Below are 23,497 nucleotides of genomic sequence, written 5' to 3' on the forward strand. Positions count from 1 at the left end.
TGTTTTATGGTATTATTAAGAAATTTAATTCTTACAGCCCAGTAAAATGGATATAATAAAACAGATGAGTAAACTCTGTTCTAAGACAGAGCTATTGTGTGGGTTGTAATAGTAAATAAGAACTCTCCATTCCCTTTTCAGTTTTAATATTTTAATGTTTATTCTGGTGTGTATTCATGTTCTGAAAATTTGTTAAAAATGGAAAACATGATTTCTGGAAGACTGTGTATATGATAGAAAATTATATAAAATCATCCTCAAGGCAAAGGGTGAAGATGCTAATTACAGTATTTGAGAGGAAATATGAGTTACATTAAACTTCAGTTATTTAATATTTTACTGATATATGAAAATAATTAAATGTAATTTATTTTAGGAAGATAATTTGAATTACTTTATGGGTGTTTCTTCCCCTTGGCAACACACAGGGCACCTTCTCATACTGTGAGGATCAGCGATCGGAAACAAAACATCCATGTAAACTTCATGCTACTCCACAGAACTTGCTCAGTCATATTCATCATTAACAGCTAGAAAGAAATGAAAACAACCTAAATGTTCTTCAAGTGATAAGTGAGCAATTAAAACATGGAAATTATGTTCGTCTATAAATAACAACACAATTGTGAATTTTATAGGTAAATGGAAGAAAGTAAAACATATACTTAGAGAGGTAACCCTTACCTTGAAATGTAAATAACCTTGTCTTCCTTATATGTGCAGTACATTCTTAATAAACCACTAGGTTCTACCAATCCAAAAGCTAATGAATTCATTAGATCAAGTCTAAGTTTTAGAATTTCCAATTTTGTTATAAGCCTCTTATCTGCTGCTTCCCATTGTAATGAAAAGATGAATCAATTTAAGATTATTCTTTGTACTATAACTACTATAAATTGATATACCCTAATATACATAGTAACATTCTACTCAGACACCTTAATCCATACGTTGGGACAATGTTACTGCCATTCAAATTTGGTTTAGAATACATGATCTTTTTTCTTTGAGATTAACACTGTATTTTTATCATTAATGTAGTAATTTCCACCAAGGCATATTTATTTATTTACAGTCTTTGAGATTCTCATTGACATTGAGTATGTCTCTGTATAAATTACCAAAATTTTTCTGATAGAGTGAATTATGACAGCCTGCAGAAAAAAAAAGGAGGAGAAAGAAGAAGGGAAGGAAGAAAGAAAACTAGAGAGGAGGAGGTGGAAGAGGAGGAAGAGGAAGAAGAAGAATAATGCTTGCTTTAGTTTATATGAAGGACAAACACAGGGGCTTGGAGAGGAAAATCAGTAAACAATGCCATTTTAAACCAAACTTCATCTCATCCTCTGAACTTTAGTTCTTTTATAATAAAAGCAAAGTGACTGTCGAGGGTATAGCAAATGCAATGAATTAGGAAAGGTGTCTTGGTCTTTAGCATTTTCCACCAAATGGTTTCCTTAATCATTACCTACTGACCAGGTCTAGCAGGGAAGTTAATGAAATCTAGTAGGAAATCTATAGCACTTGACCAAAGTAGCTTTAATCTTCCCCTTGGCTTCACTAAACTTTAGAAGGGTTTTATACTTTTTCTCAGCTTTTAACCGCTATTTTCTTAGAGCACTGGCTTGAGAAATCTTGGAGTTAACAATTCTTTCCTTGCCCCATTTTGGAGCATAAATTTGCTCCAAATTTATGAAAAATCTTTGCTAGTTTCAAGTCTCAGGTGTGTATTAATCCATGACCTGCGGGCCATCTCTTTGAAGTGAAAAGACCTAGGATAATGTTTCACACCAATTTCCCCATTGTGGGAAGGTCAGACTCTAGCTTCAATGGGCACTTTAATGTAGTAATAAGAATACTGTATCCTCTGCTCTGAACACAAGAGAACATCTGAACATCTGTGCCTCTCTGGAGTGCAAGAGGAATCCTTTGTCTATTTTATTTAGTTTAGTGATAATATTCCTGAGACAAATTTTAAGATAAAAATATTAATGAATTCAGAATCAGCAAAAATCAAAACAACAGCAACAATAAAACCCATTCAGCGTAATCATACTGGATAACATACATGTTGTATGATAAAGCATGTTTGCATCATGGTAAATATCATGTCTATTTAAGCATATGTATTTTCTTTCTTTGTTAGTGAATGACACTACTAGTGATAATGGCTGGAAGGGAGGAGCAATAATTACCAGCAATTTATTACTGAAATCATCTAATTTTGAAGACCATAGATGAACACCAAATCAGAATACACTCTAAATATTATCTGGTATGTGCTCAGTGCAAGGAATGATGACAGGTCTTTGCATGAGACCAGGAAGGAATGTAGAAGACAGATATGGAAAACAGTGTTAACATATCTGGAATTCATATACAGACCTCTGTATTACTGTACCGAAGAGTTTGCAGGAAGAAGTTAGTGAAGAGGTAGGGGGCAGGAAGGAGAGGTTGGGACATTTATACTTGGTATCATCCAGAAACATTTGATCTTCATTTAGTGAAACTTGATTCATACGTGCCTGTAGATTAGTAAGTCCTAAATTAACTGCAATTCATACATCCCAGATACCCTGGAGATGTACAAACTTTATAATCACAGAAAATAATTATAATTGGTGTCCTCCAGAATTATGTAAACATAGACATCTAGAGGATGAAGGCATAAAACATAGATGGTGTTAAAGGAGAGAAAACAGAAGCCTTAGAATCCTATCTGACCACCACCAAAAAAAGCATGCATGAGCTGCAAAATGACTTACCACTTCCTCCTACCTTACTTTCTTCCAGTAAAACCTGCCTGGGTGAAGAGTATCTGTGTTTGTTGTCTCTCTGCTTATTTATAAGATGCTTGTTACCTGCCCTGTCAGATTGACAACATTGGGAATGAAGAACAATGTAGTAATCGATTATTGTTTTCTGCTGTCTTCATTTTAATGATACCGAGTGCTGATATTCAGCTTACAGAAGGAAATAGATTTATGCAAATCCAGCCCTCAGATACAGAGAACTATGCCAAAAAAATTCCAGTTTGGAATGGGTGTTGGAGGTCTTTACAGGACACAGAAATGATGTATTGAGATAATAAATAGAAAAGACCTATGCTGGGATGGATCCCTCTTACTGGAACTTTCTCCCTTCTGAACCCAATACGTGGCACAGCAACTGTCTTTACTTTTCAAGTATACACATTATTTTTTTTTTAAGAAAAAAATCATGTAAGCTGAGTACATTTAGAATACCATGTAAATGGGACGATAAGAGACTTGAGAAAGAATTATAGAGTGCAAAGTAAACACTTAGTAAACTATTATGGTCAATTGTGGAACAAAGTTGAAGTTGGAATTTAAGGGAAAAATAAAAACAAATTATTCTGATAGTTTTCTCATTTCTCATACTGCTTTTAAACGTTAGGTGGATATTATCTTCAAGGACTTCTGTCAAGTCTGTTATAGAAATTAGAAAAAAGCAATGTCCTTGATAGCTATTGAGGCTTTCTCAAATGGACTCAACTCAAGTGATAATGTTCTGGAAACCCACCGTCCCACAAGACTTCTATTCAGTCAATTTATGAGCCAGGACTGAGGCATGAGAAACTGAGCTTCTAAGACCACATGGCCCACTCACAGGGCTTTATGAGTTTTTCATCTTCGAGGCTGGGCTAGGTTTATGACACAAACCAGTATCCTGGGCAGAGCTTTTCTGGAACACTTGGCCTCAAGCTAATCTTGACTGTAATCTGGAATGTGAATCAGTGCCTTCAGTCAAAAAATGTGCATTACTGACTGAGGTCCTTGTCACCATATCTTTTGCCCTCCATTATTATCTGTACAACAATGCTACATAATCAGAGAAGCTACAAAGCTCAGAGAAGAATGCAAACTATTGAAACTTGAACAACCAGGATTCTGTCTACCTCTCATTCCTGCTCTGTGAGAAGAGGTCTGGGATGCCATTAAAATAAATGTAAAATCTATTTTTCAAGGTGAAAATATTTAGCCAGCACATAAAGGACAGAAGGATTTTTTTTTTTTACTTCCATACAAAAGGGGTAAATTCTGTATTTTCTTTCAGGGACTTTGGAAGGCCACATCTTTCAGATAAACCAGTCTTCCTATCTTGATTCACAGAATTCAGAAATCATACTCCCAGTGTTACTAGAGAACACAGGTTCTTTACTGATGCTTTCTGGTGTTGTAGTATAAATAATTCTAAAATGGACTCAGAAGAAAACTTGCCAACAACTTTATTAGACATCGACAGAAATACACATGGCAGACAAGATTGGGATCCTGGTCACTTCCAGGAGGTAGATGGATAAGAGGAAGGAAATTGCTTTCTTAGTTAAAGGTCAAAGAATAAAGCAAGCTAAGCTATTACATGGTATACCAGGTGCCTTCAGGAAAAAAAGTAGTGAGAATGTAAAGAGTGTCTAAGCAAGCAGGATTTCAATTTTGTCATGTACCTAGACAAAAGGGAGATGTTGGGTGAAAACAAGACAGACCTTCCATTTTAGAACCAAAAAAAAAGTGGTCAAACTCATCACTGATGATAAATTTATGAAGACTTGATACAAGCTAGAGTCTTAGAGAAGAAAGTCCCATAATGAAAACACATCTCCACAAGATAGGACTGCAGAGCATTTCATTAATAACTGATTAATGTAGGAGGACCTAACCCATTGTGCTTGGGCTTGAAACTGTGCTGATGGTCCTCGGTTTCTTACAAAAGGAAGATGAGCAATCCATGAGGTAAACAGAACTCTCTGGTCTCAGTCTCTGCCCTTGAACCATGGTCCTTCATTGGTTGAGTCTCTGTCCAGACTTCCTTCAATGATGAACATGGATCTGGATATATAAGCCAAATAAATTTTTTGCTCTCCAAGTTGCTTTTGGTCATGGTGTCTCATCATAGGATTTGTAACCCTAAGACATTGAGCAGTCACCAGAAGGGAGAGGCTTTTGGTATGTAAAAGCACAGATTTTATAAGAGGAACAGTAATTCCTCTGATTCTTTTCTATATTTAGAGGAGAGTTATGTTTCTTGAGGCTCTAGGTTATAGAAATGTGTTTTGCTGTTCCTGTGAATGACATTTTTATATGAATTCATTTTTATGGGAAGAGAGAAGAATATGTCATTGCAAAATTAATTTTTTCATAGTTTTAGAAATGCCATAACTCCACCCCTCCCCATAAAAAACAGAACTCAAACCACATTATTTTGATCACAAATAATATAATGGTATAGATTAAAAAGAGAAAGAAGTGATTGATAATATAGACATAATTTCTGAGGAATCAGACATGCTCTCAAAGATTTAATAAAACACTGATAATTGTCCTTGTAGTAAGGTATTTTAATATATAGGAATACCAATGTTGATGATGCCCCCTTTTATGTGGTATATAAAATTTAAATAAGGCTGCTGTATATGTTTTCTATTAAATTAGCATACTGTGAGTTAAACTGGAGGTATGGTTCTCCTACATTAACTGACTGTGAGAGACAGTCCATGTCTTTAAATGACTTCGGTTCTACTTTCCTTTCCATTACTAAGATAAATACCATGTCACCAGCAACATTTGGGAAGAAAAGGTGTATTTAGCTTACACTTCTGTCTCACTGTCCATTATTGAGGGAACACATGACAGACTCAACCAGGAACCCAGATAAGAAGTGAAGCAGAGACCAAGAGACATACCCTCTTGCCTCCCTTGTCATTTCTGGATACATTTCCTATGTTGCTTAGACATACCTGTTGAAGGGTGTCACTAACCAAAATGTTCTGAACCCTCTTATAGCCATTAACAATCAAGAAAATTCCTATAACTCTGTCAATGTAAAGATGTCAGATACTTGGTATTGAACCTTTACCACTATCTCTTGCATATGATATAGAGTCATGGATCCTTTAGAAGGATGACCCTTCCACATTATAGTGGTGGCCCACCTTCCGGCACACCACCTTTTGGAAGAACTCTTAAAATTTTTTGCTAAGTGACAATAGTCTACTAAAGACAGCAATTCAATGAAAAATTGTCCAAATTCATATTAGCCAAATCAAGAGATTATTCAGGACCACAAAAAGGTCATCTTCACTGGGATTCATCATTCCAGGCTAGTTATTGATTGTCCATGAAGAAGTTATAGTGATCAATATAGATAGGTTTGGAATGATGACTATCTGTATCATCAAACTAGACAGATCCTACTGTAGAGATTCATATGAAAGGAGTTGTTACAGGTACAGCAATTTAACTCTAAAATGGACCCCACAATATTCTAGCGGAAGTAGCTGCAGTAACAAATCTCATGTGATGGCTAGGATAAAAGATAAGGCAAAACTTTACTCCAGGTTTTATGATTGTCTTGAAATATAAGAACAATGTTTCTTCCTTATATGGCAAGGAAGTACCTCCTGGTTTCTATAGTAATACAAGTCACATAGCAGGAAAACATGGTGACAATGGAGGAAGCCAATCTAATAGAGGGAAGGCAAATGCATATCCTAGAAACCCATAAAACTTAGAATCAATATCACTAAATAGACAAAATAGAAATGACTGTCCAAAAAGCAAACAAACAAACAAAAACAAAAAACAAAAAGGGGGAAGTAATAAAAGAAAAAGTTGTGTTGAGAGGAAAATATAAAACATGTTTACTTTTGTTTCAATAACAAGGTGATGTGTTAAGACCTTACGTGGTCTAATGTAAGTATGCAAACAGGAGGATTTCCTAGAGAAAGAAAAAGAAGAAGGAAGAAGGAAAAAGAGGAGGCGGTGTGGGGATATCTGTAGGAAGATCTGTTGGAAGGAATGCCTCTCCTAGAAAGGGGCTCTGTCTTCCCATGTGTGCTAAGTTGACAAGTAAATCTCACTGTGACTACATCCAAGTCCAATAATATTTGATGGACTGTCTAAACTGGGTTATGAAAAGAATTTCTTTTCAGAATCTACCAAATGTTCTTAAAATGTCCTTTTTTTAAAGGATAAATGTATAAATCATTATCATCGATGTGTCTCAGGAAGAAAATGACTCAGCATTATGACAATAATTGAATAATTTTCTCTCCCTGATACAAGCTGTACAAACTCACACTCTTGTGTAACTGAAGTTTAAGGGCAAAAGCCCTGACTCCAGGAGCTGTACTTCCCTACACCCTGCCAACTCTTCTAAATACCAATTGAAGAGTCAGTGTTGACGAGAGATTTAGTCAATGTGTAGTTTGGGATGGGGAATAAAGAGATTTACCTCTTCCCGATATGAACAGGAACATTAAAAATATGAACAAAAAAACTGCAAAGTGTTTATAAGTAAGTCACCCAGTTTATTTTCTCAGCTATGGTTCATCAGGGTGAGCTAGAGAAGTCGTTCTTGCTTGAGGGAACAAGAAACTAATAGGTGACGATGTCTCACACTTAGGGTGCAATCTTACCATCATGTCATTGCCTTTCTTACTAGTTACTTTGTTCCTTTAGGCTCTGCTTTTTTCTCAAGCCCAAAGTGACCACAAATGTAAGGAAATAACTTGGCTTTTATGCGATTTAGTGAGGATTGTAGTGCTACATTATACAAAGCTGACAATATAATTCTTCAGATATTCTTATCCATGTATGTTTAGCCTGGAGGGAAAATGAAATGAGTTAGGTATCATTGATTTTTAGACAGACATTTCTTTACTTGCAAGTAAGAAGATGGTGGTGAAGTCCATGCCCTGATGTCAAGAAAGGAGGTAGGACATAGAGGCAGAAAATATTGTGAGATGTTGAAGACTCAAGGACTGTAGGAGCTAAAAGGATTTGCAACCCCATAGGAAGAACAAACGATATCAATGATCCAGACCCCTCCCCAAAGCTCCCAGGGACTAAACCACCAACCAAAGTGTAACCTTGGGGTGACACATGGCTCCAGCTGGATAAGTAGCTGAGGATTACTTTATCAGGCTTCACTGGGAGGGCAGCTGTGGTGGTTCTGTAGAAGCTGGATGATCCAGGTGGGGAATGACAAGGCACTGAGGATGTGCAGCTGGGGGAGCACCCTAATAGTGTCAGGGGGTAGGGAATAGGGGATAAGAGGTTTGTGAAAGGGAAACTGAGAAGGGGGATAACATTTGAAACGTAAATAAATAAATTTGCCAATAAAAATGAAAAAAAATTAGTAGACATATTTTATTCACTCCAGATGAAGGCTAGCTAGTCATGAAGGCACAAAATGGCATCCAGGCACATGACAGCCCACACAGTTTGCATACAGACCACATGGTGAGTACAAATAACTACAGATGGACATATATAGATGCACTGTTCAAGGAAAAGAGTAAAACATTTGACAAAGAGGCCAAATCCATAAAGTATCACACAAAAGTAATCCTCTCACATTAATGGTTACTTTGGGGTTCCTCTGATGTCATCCAATTTTACTTGACACATTCCATATCATATAGACACGAGGTTCTGTAAACATAAATTGGCCTATTTTGTTGCAAAAAATAAAGGACATAGACACAAATGGAAGAGTCACATTCAGCATTCAATATCTTTTTTTTTTTTTGGTTCTTTTTTGTAGACCCTTGGAAGAAATCACCAATTTTGGCACTGTTAGTGCCTGTTATAAAGTACTGAACAAAATGATGGTTAGGACTTGGGAAGAAAAGTCTATGTTTTCGCCTCTACTTATTTCTCTTCTTTTCTAACTCTTAGTGATTATGTTTATTTGCAAGCATTAAGCAGTAACTTCATTGATTTATCTTTTGTGCAGTTTTGAGTGTGTGTGTGTGTGTGTGTGTGTGTGTGTGTGTGTCTCTGTGTGTGTGTGAGTGTATGAAATTTTCTATAGATAAAGATGTTTAAATTCAAATGCATCTAGGGTGAATCCCTGCTTCCTTCTACCATAAACATTAGTTTGTGAACATAAGCAAAGACCACAAAGAGTGAAGAGGCATAGGCCATTTATTTAGAGAGTATAATATGTAATATTATAAATATGTATATATATTATCTAAGAAAGAAAACTAATCAAAAATATTGTGGAAGAATGAACTGCTGAAGAATGTATATTATAGAAACGCATCTTTTCAACACATAAAAGCATTTAGACCAAAATACAGAACATTTAATATATTAATTAATATAAAAAAATGATAACATTACATTTCCCAGGGATGGAACACAGAGAAGAGATACTGGCAAATTCTTTAAAATCACACTGAAAAAAATGACTATTGCTTTCACTATCTCCAAAAAGAAGTTTTGTCCTCAAAAGTCAATTTCTTCATCTCCAATTTTATAATACTTTTATTTTTAAAACATGTATGTAGCATCTGTAGAGCAGGTTTGGATCTGTTAGTTCAGTAGAGTTCACCAGAACCACCTCATCTTCATCTGATACCTTAGAATCCTCCATTAGAATCCTCTCTTAGATAATTGTTCTCCCAGGAATATGTATTGGTCATTCTACTACTTATTAGATGGTTTCTGTTCCATTTCCAATGATGGATTTATGTTTCCTTCTTTCTCCTCTTTGACATAATGCCCGTGATTGAAATTCTAGAATACTTTCTCTAATTTATAATCTCAACATTCTACAGACTCTGCTTTGTTTAAATTCATAAAAATCAATAAAAAAGCACTCTTCATTTTTTTCAGTTTGATCTGTGGTCTCAGAAAGCGTAGTCTACAAATTATACTAGATTGTAATAAACCTGATATCAGATAGAATATCCATTTCTTTATCTCCAAAATTTATATTTTCATCCTTTCTCAAAGGTATACATGGAGAAAAACAAACTGAAAAAAAATATAAAAATATTCTTAGAAGAGAACATCCTCAGTTATGATTTTTGAGAAATTTGAGAACCGTAAATTGATACTAGATAAAGATTTCATATTTTCCCAAAAGTATTTGGCAAACTTACGTACAAGGAATGTCCTGAATAAGAAACACTGTGATTGGCTGTCCACCAACTCTGTTTGCTAGCTCTTAGTGTGGTGGTTTGGATAAAAATGGCCACTACGGGCACATAAGGAGTAGCAGTATAATGAGCTCTGACTTTGTTGGTGTAAATGTGACCTTGCTGGAGTAGGTATGGACTTATTAGAGGAAGTGTATTCCTTGGTGTGGGCTTTCAGATGACTGAAGCTCAATCCAGGCCTAGTATCTCATTGTTCCTTCCTGATGCCTGAGGATCCAGATGTAGAACTCTTAGCAACATCTTTAAGACCATGTCGGCCTGAATACCACAATGCTTTCCACCACGACAATAATGAACTAAACTTCTGAACTGTAAGCTAGCTCCAATTAAGTATTTCCTATACAAGAGTTACCATGGTCATGGTGTCTGTCCCTGGTTATAAAACTGTAAAGAACACAATTCTAACATGGGTCCAGGAAGGAGGAAAACAGAGGTTACTTCATTTTTTCTGTAAAAGGCAAACAAGCATAAAACCAAGCATATGTATACTCACATATAATTAATGGAAACTCTCTACCCATTTTAAGATATTCTTTATCTAATGTATGTGTATGTGCTTGAGTGTCTGTAAGTGTGCTCAGAGGTGCAAAGGAAGGTTCAGTCGGAAGTAGCAATGGATTCTATGGCAATAGAACTAGAAGGTTCTGAGCTTCCATGTGGGGGCAGGGAATTATACCTAGGTCCTTTGCATGAGTAGTGAGTTCTTTGAAGCACTGAATCACTGCTCTGGTCTCTGTCTTTTAAGCTGTCAAAATTGAAAATTTTTTCCCTCCCTAGGAACCCCAGTCCTCTCCAACCGGACAAACAAATAGATAAGCTGGGAAGCTTAACCTTTCACTCTAAACCTCAGAATTGAATCTCCTATTTTATCTCTAGCTGTGCAGGACAACACACTTGCTGATGGATCTCTGCCCTAATGCCCATCTCTAATTAATCACGCAGATCTTCCCTGCAGCCTCTTTTTCTGCTTACCCATTGCTTTATTCCAGTCCCCAGCTACTTCCTGCATGCTCTGGGATTCCACAGGCCTTTCTGGTCAGGGAAGCATGGAAGCTGAGTCCAGAGATTCACTTCTCCCTCTGCTCTTCCAAATTCAATCCTCAAGACTCATCTCCAGTTCTGTAGCAGTCCTTGTTTGTGACCTCTTCTCCACATGTGCCCACATGTCTGAGGGATTAAGAAAATCCTGTTGTGAAGCCTGATACAGCTGTCTCCTGAGAGGCTCTGCCAGAGCATGACAAATACAGAGGCGAATGCTCACAGCAAACCATTGAGCTGAGAATGGGGTCCCTAATAGAGGAGTTTGAAAAAGGACTGAAGGAGCTGAAGGGGTTTACAACCCCATAAGAACAACCATATCAACCAACTAGAGCTCCCAAGGACTAAACCACCATCCAAAGAGTACACATGGACAGACCCATGGCTCCAGCTGCATATGTAGCAGAGGATGGCCTTGTTGGGCATCAGTGGGAGGAGAAGCCCTAGGCCCTGCCAAGGCTTGACCCACTAGAGTAGGGAAATGTCAGGGCAGGGACATGGGAAGGGGTGTGTGGATGGGTCAGGCAACACCCTCATAGAAGAAAGGGGTGGGATAGCGAGTTTATGAATGGGAAACTGGGAAGTAGATAATATTTGAAATGTAAATAAAAAGTAAATCCAATTAAAAATGTTAAAAATAGAGAAAAGAAATGAGAAAACATCTCAAAGGAGATTCCCTTGCCACTGTCACACAGGGGTCATAGATGCTCAGTTATCCACTAAAAAAAAAACAAAAAACAAAAAAAACAACAACAACAACAAAAAAAAAAAAACAGAAAGAAAATTATGTTACAACATACTGCTTTCCTTGTTTCTGTGGATTCCCTCAGTACTCAAACTCATATTTAAGTGTCATATCCAAAGTCCCAGGAAACATGTTTTAACTGGAGCCTCCAAAGATCACATAAATAAGTATCCTAGACGAATTTCCCACTAGCCAATTTGGCTTTCATACTCTCTTAACAATCAGAAAGAGCCACAAAATTAAGGGAGGGGGACAAAAACAAACAAAGCAAATGAACAAAACAACAAAACCATAACAATACAACAACAAACACCCATCTGATTAAGACAAGACCAGATTTCAGAACCTCAAAGAACTACAACCTTCCCAAAAACCCAGGTGCATAAGCACCAGTGTACAGACACAATCAAAGACCGCCAGGAAAATATATCTATGCTAAAGTCAAGCAACCCTAGCACAGCAGGACCTGAAAACTCAAAAATAGCTGAGGGACAGGAAGATGACCCTAGAACAGCCTTTATGTTTAGAGGTCCTTCAGGAGGAAATGGATAGAAAGAAGTCAAAGAAAACACAAGCAGCACAAGGAAATAGGGACATGAATAAAACAACTGAAGAGCCGAAAGTGCAAATAAAATCAATAAAATAACTCAAACTGAAGAACATCTAGAAATAAAAAAACTCACACAAAGGAATAGGAACCTCAGTGGAAAGCATCATGAGTGGAATACAAGAGATTGGTGAGAAATCAGGCAGTGAAGACATAATAGAACAAATTGATACCCAAGAGTGGCCATGCAGCAAATGGAGGAAACAGTGTATGACTCCTTGCTTCAATGATGGAGCTCTACTATGCCAAGGCCCATGGAATGCCTTTCCACTTGGCAAAGACCTGAATTTGGTGGCCTCTATGCTCATTATCTACACGTGTGTGCTCTAACATCTCCTTCTGTTTACTATGCTTTTTATATTCAAAGTGTCATTTAGTTTCCCTTTGTATATCACAGACAATGCTGGCTGTAAGTCCTCTGGATTTCATGTTTTTTTTTCTCAATACTCTTTTGAGGTGTAAAACCCTTCTCTCTTCTATCTCCTTCTATTAATCCTCCAGATGTGACTATTAATCCTAGGTATTTTGGGACATGTAATCATGTCGCTAGAGGGACAACTATAGCTACATTGAGTAAGCCTGTGGCAGTTGTCCAGAGCAGTGGGTTCTTTTTGCATATCTGTTCAGAGTAAGATGTGTCTGATCACCAGAGACTTAAAATGGGGAAGCTATGTCTGATCAAGAGAAACTTAGGGAATAGAGAGGCTGTGTCTGATCAATAGAGACTTAAAAAGAATGGTTCTTAGAAAGATGGTATGATGAATTGATGGGTGCATATCAGGAAAGGTTGCTGGGTAAAATGAACACTTCTCTGCAATTTTAAAACAGTATTATGACAGAAGGGTTTTATTTGGTGATTGAACTTCTCACACAAATATTTAATCAGTCTCTCACCTTTCAGAACTGTGTAGTCTCAGCTAGGTAAGGGCTAGACATTTATTTTTGGCTTGTCTATATTGTTTGTGCTTTGTAGTGCAAAATAAGGTTGGGGAGTGATTGACCCAGCAGGAGGACATAAGGAGGAAGATAAACAATTGGGAGCTTTTTTTGCACTGAGGATGTTTATATAATGCTTTTCTTAAGATTTCTTTAAATAAAATAATCAATGACATCTTGCTCATGTGAACAACATTACGCTTGTGTAAATCAAGACAGCTAGAGTTGTTCAGGGCCACTTGATAGAAACTCAACAGTTGGTCAATGTCTTCACTATCCCTGACACATACATCTGCTCTCAAGCTTCAGAAGCAAATTAGTGTCAGTTGCTAGTAGATACCATGGCTGATAAAAATGATAAATCTAAAAATAATAAATAAATAAATAAATAAATAAATAAAATGTTGACACAAAACACGCAGAAAATCTGGACAACTACAAAACAACCAAATCTAAGAATATTAGTAGAGGAAAGAAAAATCAAAGATCAATGGCACAGAAAACATTTTCACCAGAATATTAGAAGAAAAATTGACTAACCTAAGTAGATGCCCATAAAGACAGAAGAAGCATAGAGAACATCTAGTAGATTAGACCAGAAAAGAATGTTTCCTCAACGCATAGTCATCTAAACACTCAATGTACTTAACAAAGAGAGAACATTAACAGATGCAAGGGAAAATCACCAGGTTAAATGTGAAAGTAGACCAATTAGCACAACACCTGACTTCTTAAAGGAAGGTCTAAAAGCCAGAAGAGCATGGCTGAATGTTCTACAAACTTTAAGAAATCACAGATTCCAGATAATTCCATAATACAATAAACAAAATTAAAAAGGATAATCTATAACGAAACCAAATTTAAACAATATCTGTCTACAAACTCAGCCATAAAGAAAACTAAAGAAGGAAAACTCCAACCTAAACACATTATCCACACACAAAAAATCAGAAGAAATAAAGATTCCAGACCAGCAAATCAAGAGAAGTGGCAGACATACAAACACCCCCAGAGTGAAATAAGAAGCCTCAAGACGCACTGATATGTCTCAATAGCAATGGTCTCCATTCCCAAATAAAAAGACAAAAACTAAGACCATGGATGCAGAAACAGAATTCATCTGTCTGCTACATCCAAGAAACATTCCTTAGCATCAAGGACAGACAACACCTCTGGGGGAAAAAAAGGATAAGGATGGAAAAAAGATATTCCATACAAATGTACATAAGAAGAAAGGTAATATAGGCATAGTGACATTTAACTTCAAACCAAAACTTACCAGGAAAGATAACAATAACAACAAAACTAAAACAAAAAAAAATAATAAACAGTCATCAAGGGAAAAATCCACCAAAAGGACATTGGAATTCTGAACTTATAGGTTCCTAACCCACGTTTGTAAAAGAAACATGTCAATAGCTTAAATCAGACATTCAAACTCACATATGAACAGTGGGAAAGATTTAATGCCCCAGTCTCACCAACAGATAGGTCATTTAGGCAAAAACTAAACAGAGAAATGATGGAGCTTATATTACACACCAAAAAAACAGACCCAACAAGTAGTAACAGAATATTTCACTCAAACACATCAAAAATATAGCTTCATCTCAGCTCCTCTGGAAACTTTCTTCAAAATTTAGCACATATTTAGACATATAGCACATTTCAACAAATAAAAGAAAATTGAAATAATAGCCTGCATCCTATACAAAAAACAAAGCTAGATATGAAAGATACCAAAAATCATACAAAGCTTAGAAACTCATGGAAAATGAAGAAACCAGTACTCATTTAAAAAAAAAGAAAGAAGGAAAGAAGAAAGAAAGGAAGGAAGGAAGGAAGGAAGGAAAAAGAAAGAACAGACATACAGATAGACAGAAAGAAAGAAAGAAAGAAAGAAAGAAGAAAGAAAGAGGAAGGAAAAGAAAAGCAAGAAAGAAAGGGTTAAAGTCAGAATTAAAGATTTTCTAGAATCTCCTAGAATTAAAAGAAGAATTAACATACACCATACACAAATTTATGGGAGGCAATGAAGACAGCTAACAGGCAAGTTTAAAAAACTGGAGAGATCTCATACTAGTAACTTGACAACACATATGAAAACTTGGGAACAAAACAAGTAAGTCATACCCAGGGGCAGTAAGGAGTTGGAAATAATTAAACTTCAGGGATGAAATCAATAAAATAGAAACAACAACAAACACTATAAAGTATTGGTAAAACAAAAGGAATGTTGAAAAAATAATATAAGATTCAGAAAATTTTAATTAAATTAACTAAAAGACAGAAAGCATTTCTAAATTAACATTAGAATAAAAAGGACATAACAAAAGACACAAAGGAAATCAAAAGAAATAAAAAGACACATTTTTAAAATGCATCTTCCAGCAAATGGAAAACCCTAAAAGAAATGAATATTTTTCTCGATGTATATTGCTTCTCAAAATTAAATCAATGAAAGATATGTTGTTTAAACAAATACCAGTGAAATTAAGTCTCACAAACAAAAAGGCCCAGGGAAAGGGAGTTTTAGTACATAACTCTTCCAAACTTTGAAAGGGTTAGAGTCAATACTCAAATTAATCCACCAAATAAAAATCAAAGGAGCATTGTCTAATTCATTTTATAAGTCCACAGTTGCCTGAATACCCAAACAACATAAACCCAACAAAAAAAGAGAATTATAGAACAATTTCCTTTATGATCTACACATGTAAAAATAAGCAATCAAATACTTAAAAACTGAGTCCAAGATCACCTCACAAAGATAATTCACCATGATCAATATGCTTCATCCCAGAGATGGAGGGGTGTTTCAATATATGAAAATCAATATTTTAGTCCATCATGTCAGAAACAACAACAACAAAAACCACATAAAGACAAAAACCATAAGATCATCTCTTTAAATGAGTATAATGCCAACACCCATAGTAGAAGTCATGGAGAGATTACAGATACAAGGAGCATATCTCAACACAATAAAGGCAGTTTATTGAAAGCCTATAAGCAGCAGCAACTTAAACAAAGAGAAACTAAAAACATTTCCCTAAAATCAAGAACAAGACAAAGTTGTTCACTGTCTTCATACCTATTCAATATAGTACTTGAAATTTTCCCAGAATAAGACAACTGTAGGAGATCAAGGAATATGAATTGAAATGGAAGAAGTTAAAGTACCCTTACTTACAGATGATAGAATGGTATACATAAATGTCCCTAAAAGGATCGCTGGGAAACTCATATAGCTGATTAACATTTTCAACATGTAGCTGAATGTAAAATTAATGCACAAAAGTTGGTGGCCTTCCAAATACAAAGAACAAATGAATCAGAGTAATGACACTTTTAACAATAGCTTCAAATAATATAAAATATCTTAGGGTAACTCTAATCAAGCAAGTGAAGGACTTGTATGATGAATAATTTAAGATACTGTAAAAAATAACTGAAGAAGATATCAGAAGGAGGGAATTTCTCCAATGCACACATATTGTCAGGACTAATACAGTAAGAATGGCTATCCTACCAAAAGCATCTGGAAACTCAACGTCACACACATCAAAATTTCAGCACAATTTTTCACAAGTCCTAAGGGGCAATTTTCACCTTCACATGGAAACACACTAACCCAAGACATCTAAAATGATCCCAAATATATATTTACCCTTGAATATTTCATGCAGAATTTACTTAGATAATGGACCTTTGTTCATTGATGCTCTATTCACAATAGCCAGAAAAAAAAAACAACAAGCAAACAAACAATAAAAACTAGATGTCCTTCTAAAGTTGGAGAGAAATTAATAAAGTAGGGTGCATTAAAGAGTGGAATATTACCCATTACAGAACGAGTAAATCATGTGAAGGTTAAAGGTTGGAACAAGAAAAAAAAACATTCTGAGGTATCTGAGACCCAGAAAGGCACATATGATATGTATTCTCTTACAAAACACTGATAAGTCAATTATAATGAAGCTACAATCTGTAGAACCCCAGAATTTAGGTGTAGATTAAAGGACTGAGTTGGCAAAAATATATTTCCATAAGAAATGAAAATAGAGTAGATAGATTTTTATGAATCAACAGAGGGACTGGAATGGGATGTTCAAATTTGGAAGGCAGAGGAAGTAGGGACTAGTGCGAGAATACAAGGAGAGATGAGATGAAATTAAAGGCCATTTCATGGGTAGTATGCAAATCTAATACAACCAACTTTTCCTAAAATGTATACATATATGAAGGTGGTCCGAATGAAATCACTAGATACTGGGGGAGACAGAGCACCAACTCTCTATCCATGGTCATCAAATGAAGCTTCTAAAACAAGAACTGGTTTACATATCAGAGAGTTGTTGGCTAAAAGGGTTTCATGAGAATTCCCAAACAACCAGGTTTTGCCAAGATAATAGAGGTTGTTCTCCTCAAATTGACAGCAAGGCTACACCTTTCACTGAACATAGGAAATTCAAACTGGTACCTACATAGAGCCTTCTCCCTTAAGTTCTATTGTCTCAGATGTAGGAATGTACTGTGTGCTACCAAAATGTAAAACCGTTTTCTCATTATTTTTGGCATTTTGGGAATGAGTCTCTTTCTTTAGATAAATATAGCAAAAACGTATTTATGGGCATAAGCATTGACAGAATGTAATGTTTCATAGACATGAAGGCACATTATTGTCACAACAACCCACAATGGTCCTTCCCTTTATTCTTCACCTCAAAAAAAAAAGGCAACTAAACTATCTGTCTTCCATTTCTCTGTGAATAACTGCTTGCTCCTCATTCTCAGTACTGATCTCTACAGCTATTTAGGGGGTAGGAGAAGAACTGTGTAAAGTACAACTAGTCATTATGGGAGATGAATGAAAATTGAGGATTATATGGCCAGAGGACATTGAATAAATAAAATAGCATAACTTTGTGTTGAAACTACAGAAATGACTGTCAGTGCTTTCTCTTTTCTGCTCTGGAAAAAAAATGCAAGCATCGCAGCTTTTCTACAAAGCCCTCAGGCTAAGAGCAACTGCTAGCTAGCAAGCCAACTGCAAGTACAAAGAAATCCAAAAGAATTAAGATTTCGGCGTAGAAGTGTATGAGTGCATCCAAGGTATCTAATTGCATAAGGAAATTGGTACTGAAAATTTGATATTAATTTCTTGAGAATTGTTTCCTAGGATAATTGTTTTAGAATGGGAAACAATGCTAGTCATTAAGTTCCCAATAGCAAGGTAGAAATGCTGTTGTTTATATCTGTGTATTACACAGTGTAATTGTTCACAAACTTATCTGTGTTCATTATCAAAATTAATTGCATTTGTTTTCAACATTCAAAGCTGACATGAGAAACAGTAACCCCAGTGAATAGTGAGTCACAATTAGAAACATTAAGTTCAATGTGCCATCAGATGTGAGCGCAGACGATATAACACTGAGCATCCAAGATGTCCCTTACTGAGGTGAAACTTAACCAGACAGTGTGGATTTGGGCGCTGGTTGCCAGCCCAGGTTAAATGTTTTGCAGTATCATACTCGGAATAAACAGCCAGGAATATTAGGGGGGAATCACCATTTGGCTAATTAGTGAAACCAGGTATCCAAAAAGGAGAAAGTGTTGTCTGAATAATAAATAGACAATTTACTAGCTTCTGATGTGATGTAATTTATGTGATCTAATTTATTTACTTATGAAAGAAATGTATAGACTTGTCGAGAAAATCATTGAAAATGTATATGTATTAAGAAGTATCCCTCATATTTCATTGTATCTGTCCAATGTTTGTTATGAATTTAGAGCTTCATGAAATCTCCTCGGTTCTGTGTAGAGGAATTTTAATCTGGCAAATTGTTCTCTCTGGCAGGATCCCATCCAAAGACCTTGCAGATCTATATGATCCAACCGGAATGCAGACACGTCATAGGTTACAGTATCATCTGGCCAGAATACAGACATGCAGTTAGCATTCACCTTTAATCCCTAACAGTAAAGGAAGGGTTAGTTTGCAGAAGGAATCACTCATGCTTGAAAGTGGTTTCTAATTGAGAGCCAGACAAAGTGATGAATCAAAGGAAAAATTTACGGAATGTGTCGGAGATAGGATACACCCAACTCATTTGAGAACCCCATTGGAAATAGAGGCAGCGAGACAGTGGTGTGTGATGCGTGGCAATTTATAAGGACAGTTTTACCATGAGAGATGAGAACAAGCGAACATAGATTAACAGAGAGCTCGCCAGAGAATCTAAAGGAACCAGAAGATTAGAATATACTGCTCATGTTAGTATGAGGCCAAGAAGAGCAAGTCGATGAGAAGCCAAGAGAAGCTGGATTGAATCAGTTGGAAGATTAGATTGTACAGAGACTAGAAGCTTCAAGGAATAGGCTTAGAGATTATTAGAATAGAGATTGGAGTGCTCACAACTCAGTCCAAGACATGTATCCCCACAGCTTGGGTGGCTCTCCTCTCATCCTCTCATCCCATCAACTGAAGAAATAAAACATCATTTCATTTCCAAATGTATAAAAGGCAAATACATATATACATATATATATACATATATATATATATACACACACATATATATATACATACAAAAGGAAGCAGTCATGTTTGAGAGTGGATAGATATAGATATAGATATAGATATCTATATACCTACATATCTATCTATCTATTTATATATAAATATAAAATATATACTCCTAGTACTGAGTCCTTTCTTCTCCCAGCCATAGAAAATGGAGCAGACTATGTTATGCTTACTCAGAAATTTTTCAAATGGATACTCCTCCGATTACTATGGAAATATTACAAGGTGATCCCAAGTAAATACATACATTCTACCACATGGACAATCGATCTTCTTTTAACTGTCATGCTTAGTAAATATATAAAAGAAAAATTTACAAATCCATATATATTTTAGATTTAAAGGGAACACCCATAGAGAAGGGGAGGGGGAGGGTTAGGGGAATGTTGGCCTGGAAACTGGGAAAGGGAATAACAATTGAAATGTAAATAAGAAATACCCAAGTTAACAAAGATGAAAAAATATATATTTTACTTTGCTGAAAAGCATTATAAGCAGAAAGATCTACTAAATAAATAAAATACTGTCAAATATTTCAATTAAAAGTATTTATTTGAATTTTTCAAGAATTAAATTTCTGATATGTTATTAGAGTATTTAATATCCTAAATATTCTAATATTTTCCATCTTTCTGCAAGATATGTGTGTTCATTAGTGAGAGATTTTACATAAAACTTCAAGCACAGTCATTTCTTTTGCTTTTGGTGATTGACATGTATGATGTATGTATGTATACATGTATGTAGGTGTATGTATGTATATGTATATCATATATATGTGTGTGTGTGTATGTGTGTTGCAGTTCTACCATACACACACACACACATATGCACACACATATATTTATTTTTAAATATAGTCTTTCCTCTTTGTATCATTCAGTTTGTTAAATGTCATCACTTCAATATGACTTTTATACAGCTTCTAGCTTTACCCCAGAAATCATTCCTCCAACATGCATTCATAATTTAGCATTCATCAAGTCCACGATACATCATCTACAACTGATCATATGAACACCCTCATTTAATTGGAAAGTATTTTGACAATTTCAAGGTCAGACAATCTAATAATTTAGAGAAAAATATATAACACCTTCTGCTGACTTAGAGAAAGGAGGTCTCTTTCATGATGCTCAGACTGGCTATTTGTAAAATTTACAACATGTTTGGAATAGATTTTAAAAATTAATTCTTCCTTCATGTCAATTTCGTTTCATATTTTAAAACATATGAAATATAAGTGTGAATGTTTTACTATTCACATATTTTTGTTTTTTTGCTCTAAGTGGAAGGAATTATGACAATCTGGATTTACAGAATGAAAAAAAAAAAGCATTCTTTGACCTTTTGACTTTCCTGAGAGAAGATGGTGTATGCAGAGGCATGGCCACCCTGACATTTGTGATTCCTAGTCTTTCTGGGAATCTCCAAATGCCAGCTCACTTCCTCCAGGGTAGATTAGGGGTGCCACAGACTGTCCTATTGATGACTCCACAGAATGGCTTTGGCAGCTTGACGTGCTATTTCTAGTCCTGATACTTTCTGCCGAAATGGGTTTGGAAAGGTGCTTTTAAAAATAAACGGACTTATGTCTATGTGCAGATACATTTCAAATGCAGAAAGGCTATATATTAAAAAGCTAGGGCCACTTGATACCAGTTTTTAATTAATCAATAAACAGAAAAAAATATATTTTAAGCAATTAGAAGCCTCTTATTCTCCCACATGGCCATTTTTTCACAGATTGTGGCATATATAGTCAACATTTTCTGGAAATACAAGGCAAGTTCGTGTACTAAACAACTGAAGATGAGTTAGGATGAAACTACTTTATATAAATTTAGATTTATATATTTGTTCCTTAATGCTAAAAATATCTTGCTATTCTAAGGCCGTACCTGCTACCTGTTTTAAATGTTGATATTATAGGTTTTTAGTCACTGGAATGGGAGGAGCCACATCAGGAGAATGATGATTTAAAAAGTCAGTCGAAAGGACAATGATGTTGATCATTCCATTCTACACTGAAGTTACAAGAGAAAAGCCACATATTTGTATGATGCAAAGCTTAGTTTTGACTAGAAAGACAAAGAAATATCAATAGTACTTACATAGTTCATTAGAAGAAAAATTCAGATTACCATTAAGGACTTAGTGTAGCTGAACCAAAGTAGAATAAAGTGGGATGAAATTGTACTAAGAATCCAAAGAAAATTAGTGATAACATTAGAATTTTTCATGACAATTAATCTTCTGTACAGTAGTTTTCAGTCATGTCAAGAGTTGTGTGAGCGTCATGCCAGGTGACCAACTATCTGGCACTGGAATGAATTCTTCCCGAGTCTCGCTGATGTCAGGTTTCTCAAATATCAAGTGAATTTATGACTTTCTGTAAACCTGTTGTCTGTGCTTATGAAAAGAGAATTACAAGTATTGCTGTCACAGGACAATCGGCATTTTAATTACATATCATCTAATTAGGAAATGTCACCTATGTATGTATAAGGGGTTCAGTTTTTTTCACATCATAATCTTGATTGAGAACACACAAAAAGAATCAAATTATAGTAAAATTTTAATGTTTTTGATTAAAAATAATCCAGTTAACATTGATTACTTTTTTAATCAAGAGATTCAGATATTGTGTTTTAATAATTTGTGCTTGTGCTTTACTTAGAACCTAGTAGTTTCTTTACCAATATGACAATAATAAAATTCTTCCATAACAGTTCCAAATAAAATATTATATCAATTTTCTCAGTGGGCCACATGTTTATATTATAATTATATCACTCAACCTACATAATTGATGAAATACATAAATACATTTTCTACTTGTAATCTTTAGATATCCAATGAAATGTAAGCTCAGTGTTTTTAAAATTCTAGTTTAATCCTTTCTATAAATTACATTTAACTATTATATTTTTATAATTTTCATGAAATAAAATTATAAAATACAAGGGATGCTCAATCAATTATGACTCAGTATTATAAGTAAATATATAATGCCATGCCTACATGTATAAGTATGCCAACGTATATCATCAAATTGTGAATAATTCACAGTTAACAAAAAAACCCTGTCTTTGGACATTGTTTTTGATTTCCATGCATCTGAAACTCTAAAACATGTTTGGAATTGTATTTGTGACAATCTTATACTATTTATATGAACAAGTATGTAACTTGTTTTGATCAGATTACCTTCCTTACCTGGTCTCATTCATTTTGAGACTTTTTCTAGTACATCTTCAATTATAAATCTCTATCTACCACTGAAATCATGGCAGGTGCTTCAAGGAGGCAATACATATACAGAATTAAGGCAGCTGGGGCCTGGGGCTTGCCTCAAGTTTGTCAAACAATGGATATGCAATACCAGAAAAAGATTAATGGGATCATTATTTCAGGTCTTAGGAAGGACGTTGTTAAAATACAAGAGTTCTTTCTGAGTCAAAGAAAAAGAAAAGCACCCAAAAAGTTACATTTTAAGGGGGATAATATTTTTCTTCTTAGGCAAATTCAACATACTTACACATTTCTCTACAGAGATACATGATAGTCCAGCACTGACCAAGAGATGTCCACTGTGATAGCTTC

Source organism: Rattus rattus, chromosome 12 (assembly GCF_011064425.1).
Source record: "Rattus rattus isolate New Zealand chromosome 12, Rrattus_CSIRO_v1, whole genome shotgun sequence".
NCBI lineage: Eukaryota > Metazoa > Chordata > Mammalia > Rodentia > Muridae > Rattus > Rattus rattus.